General features: G+C 42.9%; 1 protein-coding gene across 6 annotated transcripts in view; it reads left to right on the top strand.

Moving 5' to 3' along the window:
- MITF (melanocyte inducing transcription factor) overlaps window positions 1-22466 on the top strand; it is a 99483-nt gene that overhangs the window by 13084 nt on the left and 63933 nt on the right. The gene's annotated exons all lie outside the window — the stretch shown is intronic.

The raw sequence follows: 22466 nt of genomic DNA, 5'->3' as shown, positions 1-22466 counted from the left end.
TTATTTCAGAATCCTAAATAATTCAAATGGTTTTGTACTGGAAGGTTTCATCTTGTTGCAGCCCCAGGCCTGTAACAAACACAGGAGGGATCCACCAAGCCGAAGCATGTGAGCTGTGCTGCTCAGAACTATTTGTGCTTCACTTTCAGCTCATGGTTTGAGCTCAAATCCATGTTGTTGGATTGGGAGAAGAGTGTTCAGCATATGGCAAGATCCTAAATCTGATGTACTTTCCAGCCTGACACTGTGATTTTAATATGTTCCACTTTCACTGAAATACTACTTAGAAAAGTGAAAAATCCCGCTAGAAAAAAGATAAATTCATAATCTTTTCAACATGAGATGCAGAATTAACTGAATTTTGGTATATAGTCTGTTTAGCAGAGGATGATAAGTATCAGCTGGTTTTTATTTTCTTTCTTTTTTTTTTTTTTCCCAAAAGACTTAACTGCCCATTTAGTTTTTGATGTCCTGATGATAATGTGTGAGATGAGTATTTAGATCTGCACATGCTTATATCACAGAACAGTTGCTCCAGCCCCCACATGTGTGTTTGCCTGCTGTGACAGGGAGGGTTTGTGTGGCTTCCCTGGAAAAGGAGCTCGAAATGACCACAGTTTTCTGATCCAAAACTGGGTTGTTCTCAAAGCCAGCCACAATGTTAAATCTGATGCTGGGTGTCACAGGGACAGGATCTGAAAGTTGGGAATACAGTTGTTTCCAGCAGTCTGAAGCTTTTCCAGTGGCTGGACAGACTCTCAGTCACGGAGATGATCTGCAGATCATCTTGTCCAGCTCCACTGCTCAGAGCCATGTCACACTGGGTTTTGAGTATCTCCAAAGACAGACTTCAACACTTCTCTGGATGACTTCTTCCAGTACTGATAACACTCACAGTGTAAAAAAGGTGTGGAGCTTTTTTTGTGTGTTTTGGGTTATCTTTTGAGCTATATATAAACTGTTTCCTGAGTTCTTTGTCTCAGTGCACACAAGATGGGCTATGCAGGAGGCTGCACATCTCCCCAAGCTGCACTCCCTCAGCTTTGCTTTTGGAAGTAAAACAAGGGGCTGCATTTCTTATGTAAACTATTGCATTTTGCCCTTAAAAGAGTGGATTGTACAGGTCAAGCTTAAAACCTGGTGAGCAAAACTTCTGCACCCTTCAGTTGTGGCTCAGGGGCTGAGTTTTCTTCCTCATCTTGATTCAGCCCTGTTTAGTTTTTAGCTCTGCCATTGCCGTTTGTGGATGGATGCAAAGCACCCTACAACATAACCTTGCATTTAATGAGCAGTTCAGCCTCAGAGCAGAGGTTGTGTCCAGTGCTGCAGAGCTGTGCCTTGGTGTTGTTTGTGCAGAGCACTTGACAGATGCTCATCGCTCGCGATGTTATCTGGACTCTTTAGCATGTATAATAATTCCGCCAGGCTGTTGACTAAAATATTCCTGTTCTTTGATGCACCAGCACTGACTTGTCTGCTATGAATTCATACACTGAAGTTGAAATTAGTTCCAAAATAGTAAACATGAACTTTGGCCATTTCTTGCTCTGGGATAATTCTGGAATCGGTTCCTTGGTGAGCTGTGTACAAAGTGGCTTTCTGTAACCTGTAGCTGTTTCTGTTCATCAGGACAGCATACAGTGCACTTTGGCCAAGCTATATTAAATATATATCACATGGAATTGAGCATTTAATCTTTAGCTGGGACTGATCTTGTCTTGACTCTATAGGACTATGCTTCAGTTTCATGCAGATTATTTTTGGCAGCTTCAAGGGCTAATAAACTGGAGATTTTAATGAATATGTTCCTTAGCATAAAGCAAATTCTATTGGAATTACTGGAAAAGTTTATTTCAGAGATGTCTTCCAGGATAAAATGAAGTGTAGCAATTAAATAAAAATTTTCAATGATACTGTGAATAACAAGCAAGAATACAGTGCTATGTCTTGCCATAGCAGTCTCACTTGGTTTACTTGGTATCAGCCATCAAGGTGACCATGGTCAGTCTCCAGTCTGTGTTTTCTGAGGCTGCCTTCATTTCTGTGTATTCTCCAGCTCTGACATGTTTGGATAATTGCAGTTGACTGGCAACAGCATAACATCAAATCTAGAAAATAAGCCATGTTTACTGTTCCAGACTTAGTTAATTTTGCATTTCCAATAACTGTTGAGAAATAAGCAGAAAGTTACTGGTGATTTCCCAAAGCAGCGTTTTTTGGGGAAGAGACAAGATTTCTTAATGCCATCTAGAAGCTCCAAAGGAACCTGAGTCCCTGTAGATTCAATGGTCTTTCTTCACGATTTTTCGTGAGAATGATACTATCATTTATGCAATCCTTTTGGGCTTTTCTTGTGTAGGTTAGAGTGTCTGTGGATGGTTAACAGTGAGCAGCAATACCTGTATAAATCAGGATACTTAGGGCATGGTTAGCTGTTCAGTGCTTTGGTGACAGAGCTAACACCATGTGAATGCTGGATGTTGGCAGATCTTGGTAGCAGTTCTTGCATCTACCTGTAATTCATGAAGTGAGAGCTCTTTTTACCCATTGCTGTTCATTGTCTCCCCATGTTTATCCCAAGGCTCAGTGGTGTGGATGAGGCAGGTGAGAAGCAGGTGGGGAGAGGTCTGGACATCTGCTCACAAAGCCATCACAAAATGCCACTTGAGTGGCTCACTGCAAATGCAAGATTTGGGGTCAGGAGTCCTGTCCCCTGTCATCTCTGTAAAATGTGGGATCCTGGGAGGTCTAAATGTGTGAGCTGCAGCTTGAATAAAGCTGTTGGGGCAGTTTAACTCTGCAATGCCTAACTTCAATTAAGTTGTCAAGTTTAGCATTGCTTTAGGCATTAATAGAGTTTTACTCTCACTTAAAAATCTGGTTTAGTAATTAACCTCCATTTTATTCTGGAGTTCAGAAGGTGCTCATTTAGTGCAGCAAATCTAATGTCATGTGAATTAAAACATGGAAGATATGCAGTAATGAGAAACCGAAACAGGGTAGTGCAGAAATTTGATTATATGCAGTTTACAGGGAGCTGAGTTCCTAATGAGAAGTGTGTTAAAGGCACAGTCTTGCCTCTGCACTTGCAAGGTTAAGGGATGTTCTGAATTAAATTGGGAGTTAGTAGTGGAGCTGGTATTTGTCACGTTGCACACTGAGTTTTTGTTTGACTGAGGTTTTATTGTACAGCTTTTTTTGAAATCTGGATGTGGGATGGCTCTGACTGTACAGCTACCAAAAGGTGTGAGGCATTTGCAGGGGCTGGGAGAGGTGTATAAAGATGTGGATCCTCTCTTCTGTTCTAATGGAAGTTTGAACCCCAACTCCAGCATATTCTGCAGAGTTTATTGTTGGAGAGAGGCACAGAAGGTGGTACATGAAGGAGAATTACACCTGCAGGCAGCAGAGTTGCTCCACAGAAATTGGCCTGGTCTTTGTGATGCAGTTGGTAGAGTTTTCCATGCTGCTGTGTCTGTATTTTACATCCTACCACAGCCATTAGTGTTATAAAGAAAAGTCCCCAGCTCCTTTGACAAGGGGACTGTTTAACTACTCCCAGCACTGAGTACAGATGTGTTTAATTTTCTTCAGAAAGTGTCAGTTTATTGCATGTGTGATGTGTGGAGTATGTGCCAGCTGTAAGTCTTGGATTTTTCAGGGCTGGCCTGTTGGCATCACACTGGTTCATACAGGCTGACTTGCCTTTGGATAGAAGGTACAGGCTCTCAGACTGGAAACCTGCACCAGTTTGTGCTGCCCAAGAGTTCTGGGTGACTGCAAGGATAAAACACAGGTTTCCCCGTTTATACTGGACATTGCATGCACAAAATGCTGATTACACATCTCTTTCTGGTCTGGGAACCAGAGACTGTGTAACAGATCCAGTTCAGAACATGAATATTTGTGAAGCAATGCTGTCCATCATGCTTTTGCCCTGTAATGTGCATTCTCACATGAAAGTGCACTTTTACCAATTCTTTGTCATTGTCTACTTCAGAAAATGTTGGCAGCAAAGATGGACAAGGCTCAGTGTTTTCCAGCCATCTCCTCTCTAACTTAGATATGTGAAATCAGAGGCTTTGTCTTTGCTATCATTTGAGTTATTTAAGGTAAAAAACAGCTTCTTATCACTTCCTTAGCTACTTAATTTCAAGGCAGTAATGTGGGGTAAAAGTTCACCTCACGCGTGTCAGGAGGACTCTGCACTACACGGGTGTGGCTTTGTGCTACACCTGGTCTCTGAAGGTATGGCTGTGCTCAGTCCTGGGCTGCTGAATGGCTGTAAGGAGAATTGGTTTATCTCACTGATTCAGTAGGAAGGGACCACACATGTTCAAAAATAAAAGGTTTTCTAACTGTTGATGGAACTGACTTCTGCTATGGCCACACAGTTACAAGACCCAACCCAAGGGAGGATTGAGAACTAGACTGTGGGCCAGACTCCTCCTGCTGTGGCAGCTTGCAGTTATGCTGGGTTGGATGGAACTTAAAATTGTTGCTGACCTTATAAAAACATGTTAGAAGTCATGTGTGAGTTGCATGGTTGCTGGCCTGTGGTTGTTTCTTTGTATTAGGTTGAATTTTGCTGTCTTAAAACCAGCATTCCAATAGAATGTGTGGCAAGTAACACACAGCCAGTGACACCTTCACCATTGAATCTAGTTTGAGGACTTTGTGTCTGATTTTTGACATATTGAATTTCTGAAATGAACAAGAAGGATATGCCAGTGGTCTGTTAACCTGCCAGGGCTCTCTTCTTGAGCTTTATGCTTACTCCAGAGGAACCGTGACCCAAAAATACAGGCTCACCGAGCTAATCATCTTACAGCTCAAGCATAGTTGAGTTAATTCTGTGTAATAATTTACTGCTGTCAGCTCTACAGCAGGAGTTATCTGTGTGCAAAGTCCTGGTTCACAGCGAATACCACGTAGTGCAGGTTAACACTAACCCCTCTGACTACAGACTAAGCTGAGCTGTCTTAGAACACGCTGGCTGTTGTCTAAGCACACACTTGGCTGCTCTGTCTGCTCTGCTGCTGGATGGTGACTGGTTTAGCCAAGGAATTTTGATCTACTGCTGCAGTCCTCCTGCCACCTTGGAGGCCTGGCACCATTTGTGTTGGCTGAGGCTGTGATGGCCAAGGTGTCCTGTGTTAATCCATTTTCCTTGGAAGACAAAAAGTGTAGATAAAGGATGAAATGGGGTTAAATTCTTCCCGTGAGTAGCTGCTGCTGGTAACTGTGGACTAGTTTGACAGGGTTCACATCTGTGTTAACTTTCAGAAGACAACATGAAGCTATTATGCAGTTACTACCCACTCCAGGATCTGCACATCAATTAGGAGAGGCTGCTTACTCATGCTCCTCAAAAGTTGTGCCAAAATAGCTATTACATTATGTCAGAGCCCATATTTTCATCCTGAACAATTAATCAGAATATAAACCTTGTTTCTCCTCAGCAGCTTTGAATATAGACCTATACCTTTGATACACATGGTGCTTTCAGCTGCACTGGCTGAAGAGGGCTCCTCTGCTGCTGACACACATCAGGGAAACTGTGATGAAATGTGATATTATTTTGTCAGCTGTATATCTGGGAAGTATATCCAACAACAGCATGTTCTGTAAACAGCTTTAGTTCCATGTGTTATGACTTATTCTACTGTAACACTTCGGGTCCCTGCTCGGGACACAGCATCCCGTGCTGCTGGTAGGTGCTGTGTGAGCATGAGGGGAGGTGGTGGGCTGCTTCACAGCAGCTCTGCCATCTCAGAATAAGGCACAAGAAGCAGATGGCTGCAGGGGGAAACAATGAGGCAGAGCTGTCAGCGTGATGGGATGGAGTCCTAGCACACCCACTGCCTTGCTGCTGGCAGAACCCTGCTCCGTGTCCTGCCCTGGAGGGAGCTCTTGATGGACTTGGTTGGGGCAGGGACACTTGGAGGTATCTCTGAGGATCTTCCTTTGTGAGTGGGATAAAGCACTGAGCAGGTGATGTTGGAAAAATGTGGCGTTGTTGGTGATCAGCTTCCAGCTTTCCTTCTCAAGAATCGGGAACCTGGAGCTCCGGATCCCAGCCCTGTCCCCTGGGGTATTTGTGGTGGTTTATTACAGCCCAGAGATTGATGGCAGCAGGGCCTTGGACAGGTGTAGGGTGCCAGGTAAGATGTAACATGCCAAGGAAGTAATGCCTGTGGTGAAGTGACAAAACCTGTTGTAACGAAAGCAGAATATTTGCTTTACTGATGCTTCTGGTTTTAGACATGGAGAAACATGGAGACACATTTGTCTCCTCATTTTCCAGGCTGTCCTCCTGTAAGAGCTGCATGATAATGCTGTTCAGGAGCTCCTCTTGTGAGAATATTTGTATTGTGCAACACAAGACTTGAATGAGGATTCTATACAGAAAACAGTACCATCATGCTGATGGCCAGACTAAGCTTTGTGCTGTAATTCTTGATCCTAATTCACAATTTTCTGGGTTTTTTTGTCTTTTGCCAAATACCTTTAATGCAGAGAACATTATAACTCAGAGGAGATGGTGTATGATAAAAATAGAAGCACTTGCTCCAGTTCTTCCATATGTTAATGGCTGGATTTTCAGAGATTCCAGTAAGGTGTGCCAGCAGTCTGCATACCTGCATGTGCTGTGGCCCTCTTTCCATGAAAAAGCTGTTTGGGTTGGAGACAAGGGTGAGGTCATTGGGAGTTTGGTATCTCTAAATCTGATCCAATTTTGTGTGATTTTATTAGAAGAAATGAAGTACTGTAATTCCTGAGGTACGTGCAAGGTTCTTGCTTTGGAAATTCTGTCTTGCTTCCATTTATTTCTTCTCCGTTGTAAAATCGTGAGTGCATAACTGCAACACACTGGAGGCCATCTGGAAATAGCTGGAGCGGGCTCAATTACACATTACATTTGATAAAAACTTTTCAAAGACCCTTTCTCAGGGGAAGGGGAATGGTGGAAGCCTGGAAAAAACTTCAATAGGAAAAACAGACAGAGATTAGGGTCCAATAAATAGGAAATTATGGTAATGTTTTCATTCAAAGAAAATGCACAGGCAGAGATATTAGATGATGATTGAGTACAAATGTTGAACCATCAAAGTGGTCCCTTGCCAGTGGCTGTTGTCTTGGTTTATTCTTCTACCAGCTAATGTATATGACTTCAAGATGCAAACCACTTTTCCATCATTTCACGAGTTACCTACCAGGATTAAAATAAAAGTAAACTCATTAAATTAAATAATACAGGCTTGTAGGGAAAGTAATAATCTTCAGCAGGTAGTTAACACATGGATTTGGTTGTTTGGGAGGCTGTGGAGGTAGATTGTGCTGGAAGGCTCAAAAAGATTGAGCAGTTTCATGGACAAACAGGCACTGAGGGCAGCTGGGCTGGGGTTGCTCTGTCCCTCAGTTAATGGCTGTGGATGCTGCAGAGGAGCAGAGCACAGAGTAGCTGGTTTGTTCCCTTTGCCACTGGAGACAGGGTGCTGACCAGGACAGAGTGACTCTGCCATGCCCTTGGCCAGCACCTGGGTCTGGGCACCACTCAGCCAAGCTCTGGCAGCTTGGATGTCTCGTTCCTCCTTTCTCTTGTTGTTTCCAACCCAGGAACAACTCGTCAAAGTGTGGACTAATGAATCATTGCAAGTGCTTGATGTGTTGGCAGCTCCTTGCCACCCAGCTTCACACTCTGTTCTGCTGCCGTAATTTTAAGAAACTATTGGAACAGTGCCCTCCTCCCCCAAAAAGAGTCTATCCAGAGATCTGGGAAGTAATGTATGCAGCCCTCCCCCAGTTTATTTGTTCCAAGCCATTTGGGTAGGCCTTGGTGTTAGTTTTAGCAGCAGAGCAGGTTCCAGTCAAGGAATCAAAATCTTGCATGTAGTTTACCCTGAGAAGGTAATTGAGTGAGTTATTCTAGTATTGGTGAAAACAAACTCATCTGAGTTGGGAGAATCCTGTCCAAGACACCAAAATCTCCCAAGTCCATAAGAAAGAGTTTTGCTTTGCATGGGGTATTAGTCATTATCCTGCCAGTTGTGTTTGCTAGTTTGATTTAGAATTTATGTAGCAGTCTCTCACGCCAAGCTGTGTTCTCTGTTCATTTTGCATGTACAGGAGACTTGTTTGTTCTCCCAGTGTCTTGGCTTAGTTGAAAAACTGAAGTCTGTACTTTCATCAGCTATCTGTCATATTTTATTTGACTCACAAAGTCCATATCGTGATGTACTTTAGTGTACATGTTAAAAGAACTTAGTCCAGAGTTTCTAAAAGTCTCTGGGGAGCAGATGCCTTCCCTTGGCTTGGCTGTGGGGTCAGTGGGTTGTATATGTGCTTTCAGCAGAGAAGAAATAGGGAGTTATGGAAGTCTGTGGTCCTCTCCTGACGGACTACTCAATGAATCTTTGAGCTTTCACCCCACATCCCTGTAAAACCTTGACCCTTTGCTTTCTGAAGCAAACCACAAGTCACGTTGCAGGTGAGCCTGGGCAGAGGAAGAGTTTCCATTTTAGAGAGGGGTGAAATCAGGGACAGTGTTTCATCTGGAAGCTGGGAATTGGGCCTTTCCTTCAAATGCAGAGGAACAGTCCCCTTCTCCAAGAGCTTAAACCCTTTTCCAGTATTTGAAAAGTTGTCTGCTCGCCTCTGCTAGTGTTCCTGCCTTTTATTTTCCTCCATTTCTGCAGTGTCAGGAAGAAAAAAATAAATCTGTAATCCAAGTAACATCCTAAATATAGAAGTGCTAGTTTACAAATGAGAAGTCTTTCTGATGGCTTCAAAATGGTTTTGTAATAAAAGGAAATGTATTTGACACTGCCAGAATTTACAGTCCCACCAGAGACTTGTGAAAGAACTGCTATACCAAACAGCCTGGGCTGGAATGGAGCTTGTTGACACGTAGGGGTTACTGAAGGGTATTTCTGGCTGTTGCCATGAGGATGGCTTAGCAAGAAAAAATACCTTCTCTGCAACTACTGTAGGGCCTGCCTGTACCATCAGCTTTAAGAAAAAGCATTTTAATGGATGGTGGTTAAAGGGGGAGGCTGCTTTTCAAAATTGGTACCAAGATATGGGCCCTGAGAGCCAGGAGGAAGGGGTTCTGAGCAAACCTGGTGTGGGTGGTACAATCGAATACTGCTTTTGGCTGTTTAACTAAGTAAGAAACACTTTTTCTGGAGTCCCTGAAACTTTCAGGTTTTGTTTTTCTCCCTCTCTTTCTTTCTCCAAAATCTTAAGCTTTGAGTCTCTCATGTGTTCAGTTATGATTGCAGGAAGGTGTCACAGTGGTCTTTGGGTGCTGTCATGCACAGAGACCATTCTCAGCCGTTTGATGAGAATTCAGCTATGGGTTTAGAGGTGAATGGTCTTATTTCATTTGACAGCAAATATTTGCAGCTGCATCCAGGGGTCCAGTTCGGTTTGGCACTTAGAGGCATAACCACAAAGGAGTTAACAAAAATGGGTAATTTGCCATGGTTGCTGCTTGGTCTGCCTTTGGAGGCACTGTCAATGTGTTGGGGAGAGAGGAACCTTCTACCCAGCTTCTGAGAGTGTCCAAAAATAAAATGGGAGGACTTTAAAAAGTGGCTGGTGATAGAAAGGAATAAATAGTCTGTAATGAAGTTTTGCCCTGTCAAAATAGTTTGCAGGGTGAAATAAGATGGCTAAAACAAGTATTGGAAGCTTGATCAAAATAATTGTCTGTAAAACTGGAGATCTAATGCTTTATTATCTTCAGATGAAGTTCCTATCTTATTCACTGTCCCACATGAGGTTTGCACTATATTATTTTCATCTGCAGGCCTCTTAAAGCCTTTATGGTTTGTCTGTGAATCCTGTGTTGCTGCACAGTCAAAAAATGGAATGCCGTGGAATACTGAACATCGAGGATTTGCTTAAATGTTTTGCTGTAGATCAGTTCCCTGTGCTGAGTGGCAGCATTTTAAACAGCATAACCCCAGTTTTAAAGCCTTAGTTTTCATCCACGTTTAGGCCTGTGGTTGTATAACCTGTTCCTGTGGGTGCTGGGGCTTTGCTCTGCTTTCTGCTCTGATTTTAACTTGAAGGCTTCTGCTGCCCTCGCAGCTCTGGCTCTTGTTTGAGGCCCCACTGTGCTGGGACCACCAGGCTCTGCTCCTCCTTGGTACGCAGTGAAAATACCTCCATGAGCTCTCAGAGATGTTTCAGGTTACATAAACCAGGATTTAAAATAGTATCTTTTTCACAACATTTGGAACACGTGTTCATGAAGATAAATTTTCAGCGCAGTGCCAACAGAGTTAGTTTAACAGATGCAGAACTCTGTTACTAAGTATAGTTTCTGCAGTTATCTCCCCACACAAATTTCTCCCTGGGCATTTGCTATGTGCTTATCAACACTGCAGAAGATCATATGCATGTTCTTCCTTTTTCAGAAAAGAGGCTGCAAGCTTTCTGCTTTCAGAAGCTATTGAAAGCACATTCTTCTGGAGCCACATTGAGTTTCAACTGATGAATCAGAATTCTGCATGGAAAGATTTGGGTACAAACACAATAAGAAAATTTAGCAATACTTTTTTTTTCTTGTGGTTTTTCCCCCCCATTCTTGCTTTCCCTTGGTAAACAGCAACACTTGCTGGCAAGAATGGGAATAACAGATCAATCTGCTTATTTTGAGTTGTCGGATTCCTGTGTGTCAGTCATCCAGCTCTTTTCCAGCTGGTACCCAGTGAGAATTTACCTGGTAGAGAGGAAGATTTAATGTCTTGGCAAAAGATCAGACTCCTCCCTAGTGACATTAAGCCCACAAGAGAATCTGAAGTTTTTATTTGAATCAGATTTTATTTGAAAAGAAGCCGAATTCTTTGAGTTTTCCCACCAAAATAAAATGCTCTCCTGAGTTAGGCAAACGGGATTTGTTCACCAGTGATCTCAGGAAACTATATTCAAACAAGAAAGGAGTTAATTGAAGGTTGCCTGTTCCTCTTTTGCCAAGCAGCAGGACTTTTGTAGGGTGTGAAACTGTGGTTATTAGCCAGGGCTAATGGGCATTGTCTCATTCATTACCATGCACTGTTAAGAGTAACTGTTGGTTCCTCTGTTCAAGCAGTGCCTCTGTTGCCAGTGCTGTCAGGAGATCTGCTTCATTTAAAAAAAACAAAGTCCTGGGCTTGGTATGTTAGTAGCCATTGAAGGGGAACATAAAAGGAATACAATAGGAACAACATACTGAAAAGAAACACGGCTTTTAAGGTTGTTGAGTGCTTAATTCTTTTGTAATCAAAGAGAATTCAAGTGCCCACACACAGTAAAAATAGGGCTGGGGAAAAGAAAGAATCAAAACTAGCAAAAAGGCTTTGGGTTTGCTGAAGTAAAAGGGAAAAAAGTATCAAAAAACTTTGGGGGGAAGTATCAAAAACCCCTAAAACGAATGAATCAAAACAAAAAAGAAAACCCCTAACCAGACAGAAACCCTACTTTGATTTGGTGGAGGTTGAGAGACATAACTTAATTTGCTATGATGTACTTTTTGTGTCCCATCACATCTGACAGGTGGCAGTGGAACATGGAGGTTCTGCATCAGGTGTGAGCACTGCAGAATTACTTGAGTTCTGTCTGCTTTGATGTCCAGTAACTTATCAATGGATATAATTTTAGAGAAATGTTGGTGTTGAGGTTTTACATCTCTATTTTTGTGCGTGTTTTAGGTTTTGTTGTTGAGATTGCAATGTTTCTTGTATGTGGGACAGCACAGTCCTAAATCTTTAAGGAAAAAAAGAGTTTCTATGAAGGTGTGTGGAATGAAGTGTGTGGCTTTGCTTGGGAGAAGGAGCCCTTTGCCTGGGTCCTGTGAACATCCCTGCTCTTGGGCTGTTGCTGGGGAATTGGCAGGGTTGGATGTGCTTGGATAGCTCTGAGGCCAGTGAGCATCCCCTAGAGTGGACACAGCTCTGTGCTTTGGGAGTAGCAGGGGAAAACTTCCCTAATAACTGTGTTTTGTACCTTCTTTTATTGAACTTGATACTAGCTGTTGAGAAGGTTGCTTCACAAGGATTGGTGGTGTGGTCTGTAGTGTCAATTCTCATCTTCCTAATTCAGAGTTCAGTTTGTTGGCACCACTGGCTGTGGTAGGTCCAGCCTCCCTAGTTGTCCCTTCCCCACCCCAGTGGTTTCAATGAAAAATTGATTTTTCAGCAATTTAAAACTTTTTCCATAGGTTCTGTTTCTTTCTGCTTGGCTTTTTCAGGCTTCAACATTTGTGGTGCAAAAAATCTGTGCTGGGGTATTTGCAGGATTCCCTAAACAAGGAACTACTGCTCCAGGTCTGCCTCTGAGTGTTACTGTCCCTTTCCTTGCATAAAGACTACCTGTGTGGTTGGATTTTGCATGGATTCATCTCCCAAAAGTGACTTCGGGGGCTGCTCTTGGGAGAATAAAACATAGCTGGGCCAAGGAGCCTGCTGTCATGTGCTTTACTTGTCTGCACCTGGGGGCAAAACTGATTCCTGAAGTTGTGTAGGACTTCCCCCTTCAAACAGGGAGTAGGAATATGGGGAGGCAAAGGAAAGCTTGGGATTTTCCATATCCTTGTGCTTAATTTAAGGCAGTGATTCAGCCAGCCAAGGGAGACAGTTTATCTGCTCAGCTCTGGTACAGGCGTTGCCACTTCTTGTGCCAAATACCTTTGAGGATGGGAAGAGACAACGTGGTCCTTCTGGAAGCCTGAGAAGAATTTTGGTGGTTAAAAAGAAATAAAATAAACTTGAATCTGCCGAGTTTGTGCTGCCATTTAGAAGAGAGTAGAGATTACAGCAGAGTTCAAGAAAAGGGCCTTGAATCTATGAGTATGTAATATTAAGGAAGCCTTTTATTTCTGACTGATCTGTGTACCTTGGCATTTTCATGTCTCCTGGAGAAGGCTACTGTGTGTGGTTTGTCCATCCGACAGCTGTGGTAACCCATAACTCTGAAGTGCTGTGCTGTAGGTCTGAGATTAGTGTTGAAATCTGCACGTTTATTTCTGAAACACGATACAAATGTAACAACTTCTGCAGATCGGCTATAGATTAGCAAATACTTGGTGAGTCATACCTTCCCCTTGCTGCCTTTTAAATTTTTTTTCTTGAGCATGTCATAAACGTTTAGGAAAGCTCATTCATCCCAGATAGGTGTGAAATCAATCTTTGATGCACAGGGCTGTGACTCAGGGAGTGGAAACAAAAAGGCTACTTGGTGTAATGTCTGCTGCTGTGCTCTTGCCAAATGCCATGAGCAGAGGGGGAAATCTCTCCTGCTCCAGTTTGTTTGGGAGATGCTTTGAAGATTATGGATCTCTTCCATATAGCAGACACCCAATTAACTGTGATTAGGAGTGTTGTAGGTAATAGCTCTGCTATGAGGATGAAGAGAAGATGAGAAAGATGAATAGCACAGGATGTGCAGGTATTGGCTGGATGTGTGAGGGGAGGTGATGGGGTAGTGGGAGTCCTGTTCCCTGTGGAACAAGACAGCAGGAGAAAGGAACAAGACAGCAGGGGAGCCTGAGACATTCTGGCCTGGAGGGAGCTTTTTCAGGAGGGTTTCTGGGGCAGGTGTCAGCAGCCTGGCTGGGAGCTGATGTCAAGGTGAGTTTCTGCTTCATCTCCTCTCTCTGGCTTCAGTCCTTCTCTTTGTTGTGTATGTGCCTTTGGCCCTTCTGATGGAATAAGTGGGACTGCATCCCCACAAGATCCTTAGGTCTTTTATGCAGCACAAAGAGGAACTCAAAGCCTTTAGAATCTGTCTCTTGCCCATCCTTTCTGGCTTGAAATTAAGTATGTCAAATATATCTTTAGCTGTGAGAACTTTCCTTATCCTTCCATGTCCATCTTCTGTCCCCAGGATGCTCCCCATCCCTTTCTTCTCGTACTTGCTCTTTCAGCATGGAGGTGGTTTTGTCTGTTGGTAAAGGGAGCTGGCTGCCATAATTTCCTACATTTTCTTCACCACCTTTCTTCTCATCTTGGAAGTCACTATTCCAGGTTTATCTTGTTACACCACATCTACTTCCCTTTCCCAAAGCTTTTGTTGTGTCCAACAGATCGTGTTCCATGATTGTTATCTTTGTGAGCCATTTAAAATGATTTTATTAGGGAACTGCGCTGTGAGTTGAGAGATGGCAGAGAGTGGGTGTAATATTTTTACAGCTCTTGGTGGCACACAGGAGCCTCTGCACTGTTCCCAGTGGGTGCCATGTACTCTAGAGCCTGCTGTCCCAGGCACAGACTCTGTCCAGCCTCCTGCACTCGGGTAGCCGAGGCTGATGGAGCAGATCTCAGGGCTCTCTGCCATGCTGAGTGTGTTTGAGCAGTGTTGCTGTTCCTGTAATTGCACTGGGTGGACAAACAGGCTGCTTATTGCTCCTGTGATTGCCCAGGAAATGTTCTGTCAACTCCACCCTTTTTTTCCTGATGTGTAGCACATCCCTCTGATCCAGTGTTGAGCTAAGCTGGAGAGGGGAGCAGAGCACGGGGTGAGTCATCTCACAAAGCTTTTGCAGCAGGTGTCTGGCTGATTCTGCCTACCTGCCTTTCTTTCCTCATGGTCTTTTTTTTGCTCCATCTTTCCAGTTTCTTTGGGTTGTTGTTTAACAAGGTGCTCCTAATAGAAAGAGATTTATTAGCTTATTTTTTGCCATCTGTCTTCCATTCTTTCCGTTGAGATCTTCAGCTTGCAGTGCAGGGGATAAACTGGCAGGTAAAGATGATGTTGAGATAGTATTTGCTGCAAAACTTCTATGACAACTTCATTCAAAGAAAGTGAAGAGGAAAGATCAGAGCAGCACTGGGGGAGGAAGGAGAGGGAGGACTCACAGCTACAATCCTGTTTCAAGTTAAACTTTGTGTTGGCTCTGTTGCATCAAAATGAATTGACCATTTCACATGGAAAAGATATTTTTCCTTCCTTCAAAGGGAAGAAGAGATCCAAATTATGAAGTGGTTTGGCTTTTTTGTCATTATTAAAAAAGACAAACAAACCCTTTGGCTAGCATCTATTGTAAGGACTGCTGCTGTCTCCTGGCACTCTTCTGTCTCCCCTCATGTTTCTTATGTTGTCTGTCTAATATAATTAAAGTTTTTCAGGACATGAGTGGTCATGTTTGCTATTTGTGTGGTGCTGTTTGTACAAGATGCTGATTGATGTTGACTGCTCCTGTGCTCTGTGGCAGTGCAAACAAGTAATTAAGTAGCAGATAGAGATTTTCTGTGTTTATGAGTGGATGTGCATAACCCCCCTGATATGCTAATATGGAAGGGGAAATACAGAGATTTAGGTTTTGTGACTTTGATAAATAAATTGTTTTCAGGTACCTAGTGTGCTCAAGGGAATGTGGCAAAATAGAAGCCTCTGAGTACAGGAAGCTGTCAGGAATTGCAGACACGACTCATTCAGCAGCTGCTTTATTTAATACTTTTAAATGCTATTGTAAATTAATGCAGATGGACAAACCTTTACTCATTTAAATATGTAATTTTGTTCAAATATCTGTAATAGAGTGTATTAATGCTTCTGGTCCTCATCACTTTTTTACCAGTCAGAAAGTCAGAAAGAGAAAGCTATAATGGGGTCCTCACTAAATCCATTTTGATATAAGTCCACTCTTCAACTCCTCTGTCACTGTTTAAATGCTGTATGGTTTCTTTTCGCAACATAAATATTTAAAGGGAACATAACTTGTTGGTGGAAACCATCTAATTAAAAGTATTAGGAGCTGTGTTTATTTATAACATGTATGAATAATTATTACTCAAAGTCTGGGTATTATTTTCTTGGGAAGTCCCTCATTAGAAACTCTGCATCATCAAGGGTGAACTGCACTGTTACTTAACCAGTTTCGGTTCGCATCTGGGCAGAGGCACCAGAAGGAAACTGCAGAGGCAAAAGGAGCATGCTGTGAATATGCAAGCAAATTTTCCAGCATCCCAGCATTTTTTGTAATTATTTTTATATATGTGTCTGGAGCTCAAACGCTCTCAGTGCTGAGCTGCCTGAGCAGTGCAGTGCTGTGTGTTCGAGTGTTGTTGTGGGTGGTGCAGGGAGGAAAGGGGAGAGCACTCAGGGAGAAGGGAGGTGTTTCCTCCCCTAATGCCAGTGCTGCTGAGCATCTCTGGGCTGCCATGCACCTTCTGCCAGACTGCACTCCCCTGGTGCAGCTCTGCTTGGATTATACATCCAAGCATTTGGCCCCTCTCCATTTCCTTTAGAACAGGGACCATTGTTTGCGCTTGGACAACAGTGGCTGTGTTTTCTAATTCAAAAAATGCCTTATAGAAGAAGCCTTTATCATCATCCCTGCCTTGCAAATGGGGAAATAAAGAGAGAAGGGAGCAGCTTACCCTCAGGTGATGGAGATGAGCAGCAATGAGGAGCAGGATTCTTGTCCTTGCCAAGTCCTGGAGTTATTTTATCTGATGTTAGTGCCATCAAGTAAAACACTCCTGTGAGCTTGTAAAATAAGAGTTTATTGCAAAGTATTTCAGAACATGAACAACCTTTCCCTCCATGCAGCCAGAGCTGGATTAGTTGCAATTACTGGTAATCATGGCCTTAAGCTACTGGCAGCTATATTGTTTGACAGGTAGGGATAGCTCAATAGTCAGTGCTGGCTTTGAGTTGGAGAGGCCTGGCAGACAATGACAGCAAGAGCAGGCTGCTTCTCATCCTTCAGGTTCCTGGGAAGGGAAGTTTCTGTACTTTGTGCTCATGGCTGGGGCTGGGAATTGCTCTTCTCATGGTCCCATGCATGGACAGTGAACTCTGACCAGCTCACTTTGTGAAGCTGCTCCTTAGATGTTGTTACACAACACTTGTCCTTTCCTTAAACAGAACAAAACCAAAAGCCTTGGGGTTTCTTGTCCTTATTTTCTCAATTCTTCAATGCGTTTTTTTTTTTTTCTACATTACTTCCCTTTTTTTAAGATCTGATGGTTAAGTTCTTCCTGAGCCTACAAATACTCGTCTCCTGTCCCATCTATCTCTCCATACACCCTGACAGCTATTCTTCCATCTTTACTACAGTGATACTCACTTGTGCTCTCCACACTTTACTAATCCTGTCTTTTTACCTCTTACCTCTCCTGCCCCATCTCCTACCTTTCTTGTGCTGCTGATGCTTCAGACTCCACCTGTGCCACATCCCTTGGGATTGTTCCTCACATGTTGACTCTGTCCTGACAGCTTCTTCTCTCCATCTCTTTTTTCTTGCATTTTCCTGTACCCTTTTCTCCTGAGGGAGAAGGCTTCTTGTGCTACATTCTTCCTTTTGTGTTAGATATTCTTCTCTTCTCTTCTCTTTATTCTCTGCCATCTCTTTCTATTGTTGAAGAAATGAAATTTTTGTAGCTTTGTGCCTAATAGCCAGATCTTTGAATTTTCACATTATAAAGGAATCCCAGGAATACCTCTCTACTGTATAGTGTTTTTTACAGCACAAACCCAAGGGTGATTCCCACAACTCTTGTTTTGTGAACTTACTTAATTTGGGGAGCAAAGGGTAGGAAAATAATACAAAAACAAAGAATGGTGGTAGTAGATAGAAATTCAGCTTGCAGGACAAGGAGAGGCTGCTCTCTGTATTAAGAACTTTTTGTTTAAAAGTGGAATTGTAAGGATTTTGCTAACTGTCCACTTTTGAGACCAGGCTAGGGTGGAGAGCAAGCACTTGTGGCAGGACATGAGTTTGTTTTGTATTCAGGGTAGGGTGACAAGTGATTCTGACCTCTCCGTCACTTTTTTTCTTTTATCCTCTGTTTGCTATCCATTAATCCGTATATCCATGACCCACACTACCATAATGTGTGCTTTGTAGCTGTCATCTCACTGTGATTTATTTCTGCCTGTTTGCTCAGAGCTGTTTGCATCTGTGGCTGGAAGTGGGGTAACCAGGATCTAGCATGAGGGCTGTGCTGCATGATGCCAGTGATGTTAAAGCCTTGCTGTGCTTCTGTCATGGAAGAGGAGAAATTCAGCCTTGAGTTTGCATGTTCCCAGCATACAGCAAAGGAAAACTGAATTGGAAGCTGAGGCTTGATTGCATTTTTTAATTCTGTTCATAAACTATTATTTCCTGTCCACCCACCCCCTCCCTCCTCAAGGCTAATAGAATTTAAGCAGTCAGCTTTGCATCTAAGAACTGGGCTCCAGAAAAAATGCAGTGGAAATGAATCAATTAATGCCTTAAGAACTTTACCATAGAAACATCTCAGTTCTTCCACAATAGCAGCATTTTTCTTGGTTTATGCAACCAGTAGCATGTGAAAAAACTCTGTGTTGCTAAAGATGATCCACATGTTGACATGCTATTGGAACAGTAATACATTTCATGGTATTTTAGATTTGGTCAGCCACCAAGTAAAGTGTTTTCTGATAGATTGGTAGTTTTCCTTAATCATGTGACATTATAGATGCTGGAACTGCAACATAAGCATGCAGAGCTCACAGGAGAGAAATGGCTTTGTCCTGTGCCCACCTTCTGTCTTGTGTGAGAAATACCAAAACCAAAAAGGTGTGTTGTGGAGCCTGGTAGTGCTGTGAGCACCAGGAAGCCTAATGAAGAATTTGTCTGCTAAAACCTTGTGCCTTCCCCTCCAAGTGTTGCTGTTGATCTAAAGACGCAGTCTCCTTGCAAACTCTGGAATTGTTCATGCCCTGTGATTGTTGTGGCTGACAGCACATCCCTTTTTGTTATTATAGGAATATAACTTTTCATGTCTTGGCTGAACGTGTTTGTTCATCTGCTGCTCTCAACAAGTGCTTTGTGGATCTGCATCCTGCAGGCATCTGTCCTGGTTTTCTTTATATTTAGGCAAGGCAGAGGAGCTGTACTGAATACTGTCAAGATTGACCAAGGGTGGTCTGGGCCATCTCCTTTGAGCCTTGGAGTTGTGGCCCAGGATCTTTAAACAGTGACTTTGCTGTGTGGGTGCCTTGGTCCAGCTCATGGTATTCGCAGCCTGTCATCCTGAGTGTGGGGTGAGAGTAAGAAAGAGCAGGCTAGGAGGAGGAAAAGAGGGTAGAGACAGGCAACTTTCTGTCTTGAAGCTCAAATCCTCAGTTCGGTTTTGCTTCTGTCGGGTTTGCTGGTTTGTCTGTTTTCTACATAGACATTAATACAGTGACAATGCAGCTGGAATCAGAGGCAAGTTCTGGGTTATTGGGGTCTCCCCTCTCCCCACCAGTGCTTTGTGCTGTGCAGAAGCTGGAGAGATCATGAGTGTTTCCTTGAGGAGTTTTGGGAAGAGTTGCTGTGTCAAGATGTCTGTGCTGCAGCGTCTGGTGGTGTGAGTGACACTGCCAGATGGACTCTGTGCTCGAGTGGCTCTGACCACTCTCCAGATCTTCACATGTCTGAAGGCTTAGTCACCTATTAGATGATGGTTTTGAAATATTTTTATTTTAGCTTATCGAACAAAGCTTGCTCAATTATTCCAAAGCCTATGGAATATTGCTTGTTCTTAGTCCAATAGAAACAGTCATTTTAAAGTGTTTGGAGAAAGTGTTTCCCAAGATATGCTCTGGAATTTCTGTTGACTGAAATTGCTTATTAACTTAGTGATGCAGCAAGGCTGCTGTCTGGAATAGATCATCCAATACACCCTCTCCTGCTCTGCTCAGTCAGTGTGTGTGTTTCCTTAAAAGTGCTACAAGAAGCACAAATATAGCTGGAGCACCTAGTCTGGAGTCAGGGACAAAAATAAACATGACATTATTATATTAGACTTGGCCACAGTTCTGACTGGTGGTGAGCTTTGATAACTTTGACATCTAATATTTTTAAGCAGACTTTAAGGTTCACAGCCTTTGCTAGTTTGGTGGATAAGCCTTTCTCAGTCAGTTTTTTCCTTTGATGTTCTTGTTTTGGTGTTTGTATCCTTTTCTTAGGCTGCAATTACAGTAAGCCAGGGTTGTGCTTTTCCCTGCTCATACCAGAGTGGCACTTGGACACGATGCCCCAGCTGCCAGCTGCAAATGCTTTTTTTTGGTACAGCAAGGTCAAAATTACACAGACCTGCAATCAGCTCGCTCTGCTACCTTACTAAAGCATGTTCTGTAGCTCTGTTACCTCCCTTCCTGCACTGAAACTCCTAAATTTAGAAATGTTGAAGCCCAAGGGTTAGGTTGTGCTGTGAATTTGCCACAACTCATTTGGTGTGCATTGTGCCCATTCAGACAGTTCAGTGGCAGTTCCCTTTCTCCTGCTTGTGTTTTGGGAAGCCACGGGCTGCTTGCCAGCAGAGTTTGGCCACTGAGCTGCTCTGGGTCCGTGTCACTGCTGTTACTCCCACTGCTATAGCAATAGCTGTATTTATGTTTGCAGTATCACCAGCTACAGCCCTTCTATTTTGAGAATCCCTGGCATGCTGTAGCCTTTCCAGAACATGATTTGCACTCTTAGGGAGAATGAAAGATGCATCCAACAGAAAGGAGCAAGCTTGCAGAAGTTTGGATGTACATCAAGTTTCCTTGGGGTGTACCTTAAGAGAAGTGATGGCTGGTAATGAATTATGACTGCTAGAAGATTTCTGCCACTTACAGAAATCTAACAAGGAGAGATTCTGACCGATTTGGATTCATTTTTTCCAATGCATATACACTGGTTGAGTACTTCTTGTTTTCAGTTCTGAATAACTATTAACTCAGTGTTGTGTATTTGTCACTGAAGCTGATGTTCAGTAAAAAAGGTGCTTCTCCAAGCCATAATCTTTTCCTGAACTTCCTTAAAGGTGACAAAAAGGGCTCTGGAACACTGGCACTGGTGTGGAATATCAATATGCTGAACAACCTCTGTGTGTACACATGTTGGGTTTGAGCAGGAACAATGCTGCAGGTTCACTGTTGTTTCAGGGGAAGAAGGGGAATTCAGCCACTCAGAGCACTCAAGATTTGATCCATTGGTGTTTAAGAAGGCAGCCAGGAAATTTGCTGCCTCCACATGAAGTTCTGTGCTTGATGAGGAGAGGAGAGCATGTGTAAGAGGTTTCAGTGGTTTCTTGTTGGCTCAGCTAACTGAATTTTAGTAGTTGTCAACATTGTTAAAAGCTTACATGATATCTCTGGTTAATTCTATTAAAAGGGTTTGGCTGGGATGAGCATTCAATCTCCAAATCTCTTAAAATTACTGCAGGTCAACAGACAAACTTACAAGGATTAATGAAGAATTTAACAACAAGGGCCCAGAGAGTAAATGACTTGTGTAAGGCCTGTGTAGCAATACATGCACAGAGGAGTTACTGAAGAGTATCAAGAGGCTTGTTGCAATTATAAATGTTCTTATTAATCTTTGCAGTGGGTGATGCAGTGCCTGGGCCACGTCATTCTTCATCCTGTAGCTGAAACCTTTCTAATGTGGATGAATGAAATATTTTTAAGTATATGATAAGTAAATTAAGAGGCAAGGATTGAATGTCGCTGTTTCTGGACCAGAGATAATTTGGGTTGGAATGGACCTCAAAGGTTTTCTGGACCAACTTCCTTTGCCCTTTTAACAGCCCCAGCTCTAAACCATCTTGGCAGTGAGCGGCCAGCCAAGGAACCAATGCAGGCCCACTGATTTCTAATGTATTTCCTTTTTGTCAGAGGGCTCAGCAGTGCCAGGGCTGTGGGCTGCTGCCTTTCCTTCCTAGTGCCAGTGCTGGGCACTTCCCAATGCACTTCACAGCCTGCATGTTCCAGGTTTCAGAACATTCTCAGCTGCACTGATAGGTACATCGTGGGTGGGAAGAGTTTGTTTCCTATTGAAGAAATTAATTGCTGGTAACTTCCCACATTCTTCTTTCTCGGTTTTGTCACTGAATATTTTCCAGAACCTGGCTTTTTTTTCCGGTAGCAGTTTTGGCTGGAAAAGCTATAGGCTGTTTCTCAGTGCTGTTCACTAAAAGCAGCTAATATTAAGAGGAAAGCTCATTTGCATTTTCAGAACTTGTGGATGATTAATTTTTTGGTAGCAGATTTTTTTTTCTTTATTTAAGTGCTAACAAAATATGTGCATGTACAAAAGCTGTGTTTGAGTGCACAGAGATTAAGCCAGCTAAAAATAGCGACTTCTGTGACCCTGCTGGAATTTTCTTTAAGCTTGGAAACACTGAAGTGTGTGTTTTGTCAGATTTGAATCATGAACCTTGAAGAAGAGCTAATGACTTCTTATTTCTCACCCCTAATCTTCAACTGGAGCATTCTTTATATGAACAGCAGATCAGTCTGAGACTGTACCTCAGGCTTCACTTACCTTATTTAACTTTGCTTACTTGCTTTGTTCGTTGTAACATCTTTTTCTGCTCCAGTGAGTGTGTTTATGAAAATCATTATTTTCAGCCCTTATTGTCAGACCCATGCAAGCTGTGCAATTGTTGCTGGGGATGACAGTTCCCCAAATCTGCCTTGTTTTCTGTTGTACTTAAAACCAAGCTTTTCCTCTTGAACATCTTCTAACTCTTACC

This window comes from Zonotrichia albicollis, chromosome 12 (assembly GCF_047830755.1).
Source record: "Zonotrichia albicollis isolate bZonAlb1 chromosome 12, bZonAlb1.hap1, whole genome shotgun sequence".
Taxonomy (NCBI): Eukaryota; Metazoa; Chordata; class Aves; order Passeriformes; family Passerellidae; genus Zonotrichia; species Zonotrichia albicollis.
The sequence above is the reverse complement of the archived record's forward strand: the minus strand, read 5'-3'. Positions and strand labels throughout refer to the sequence as shown.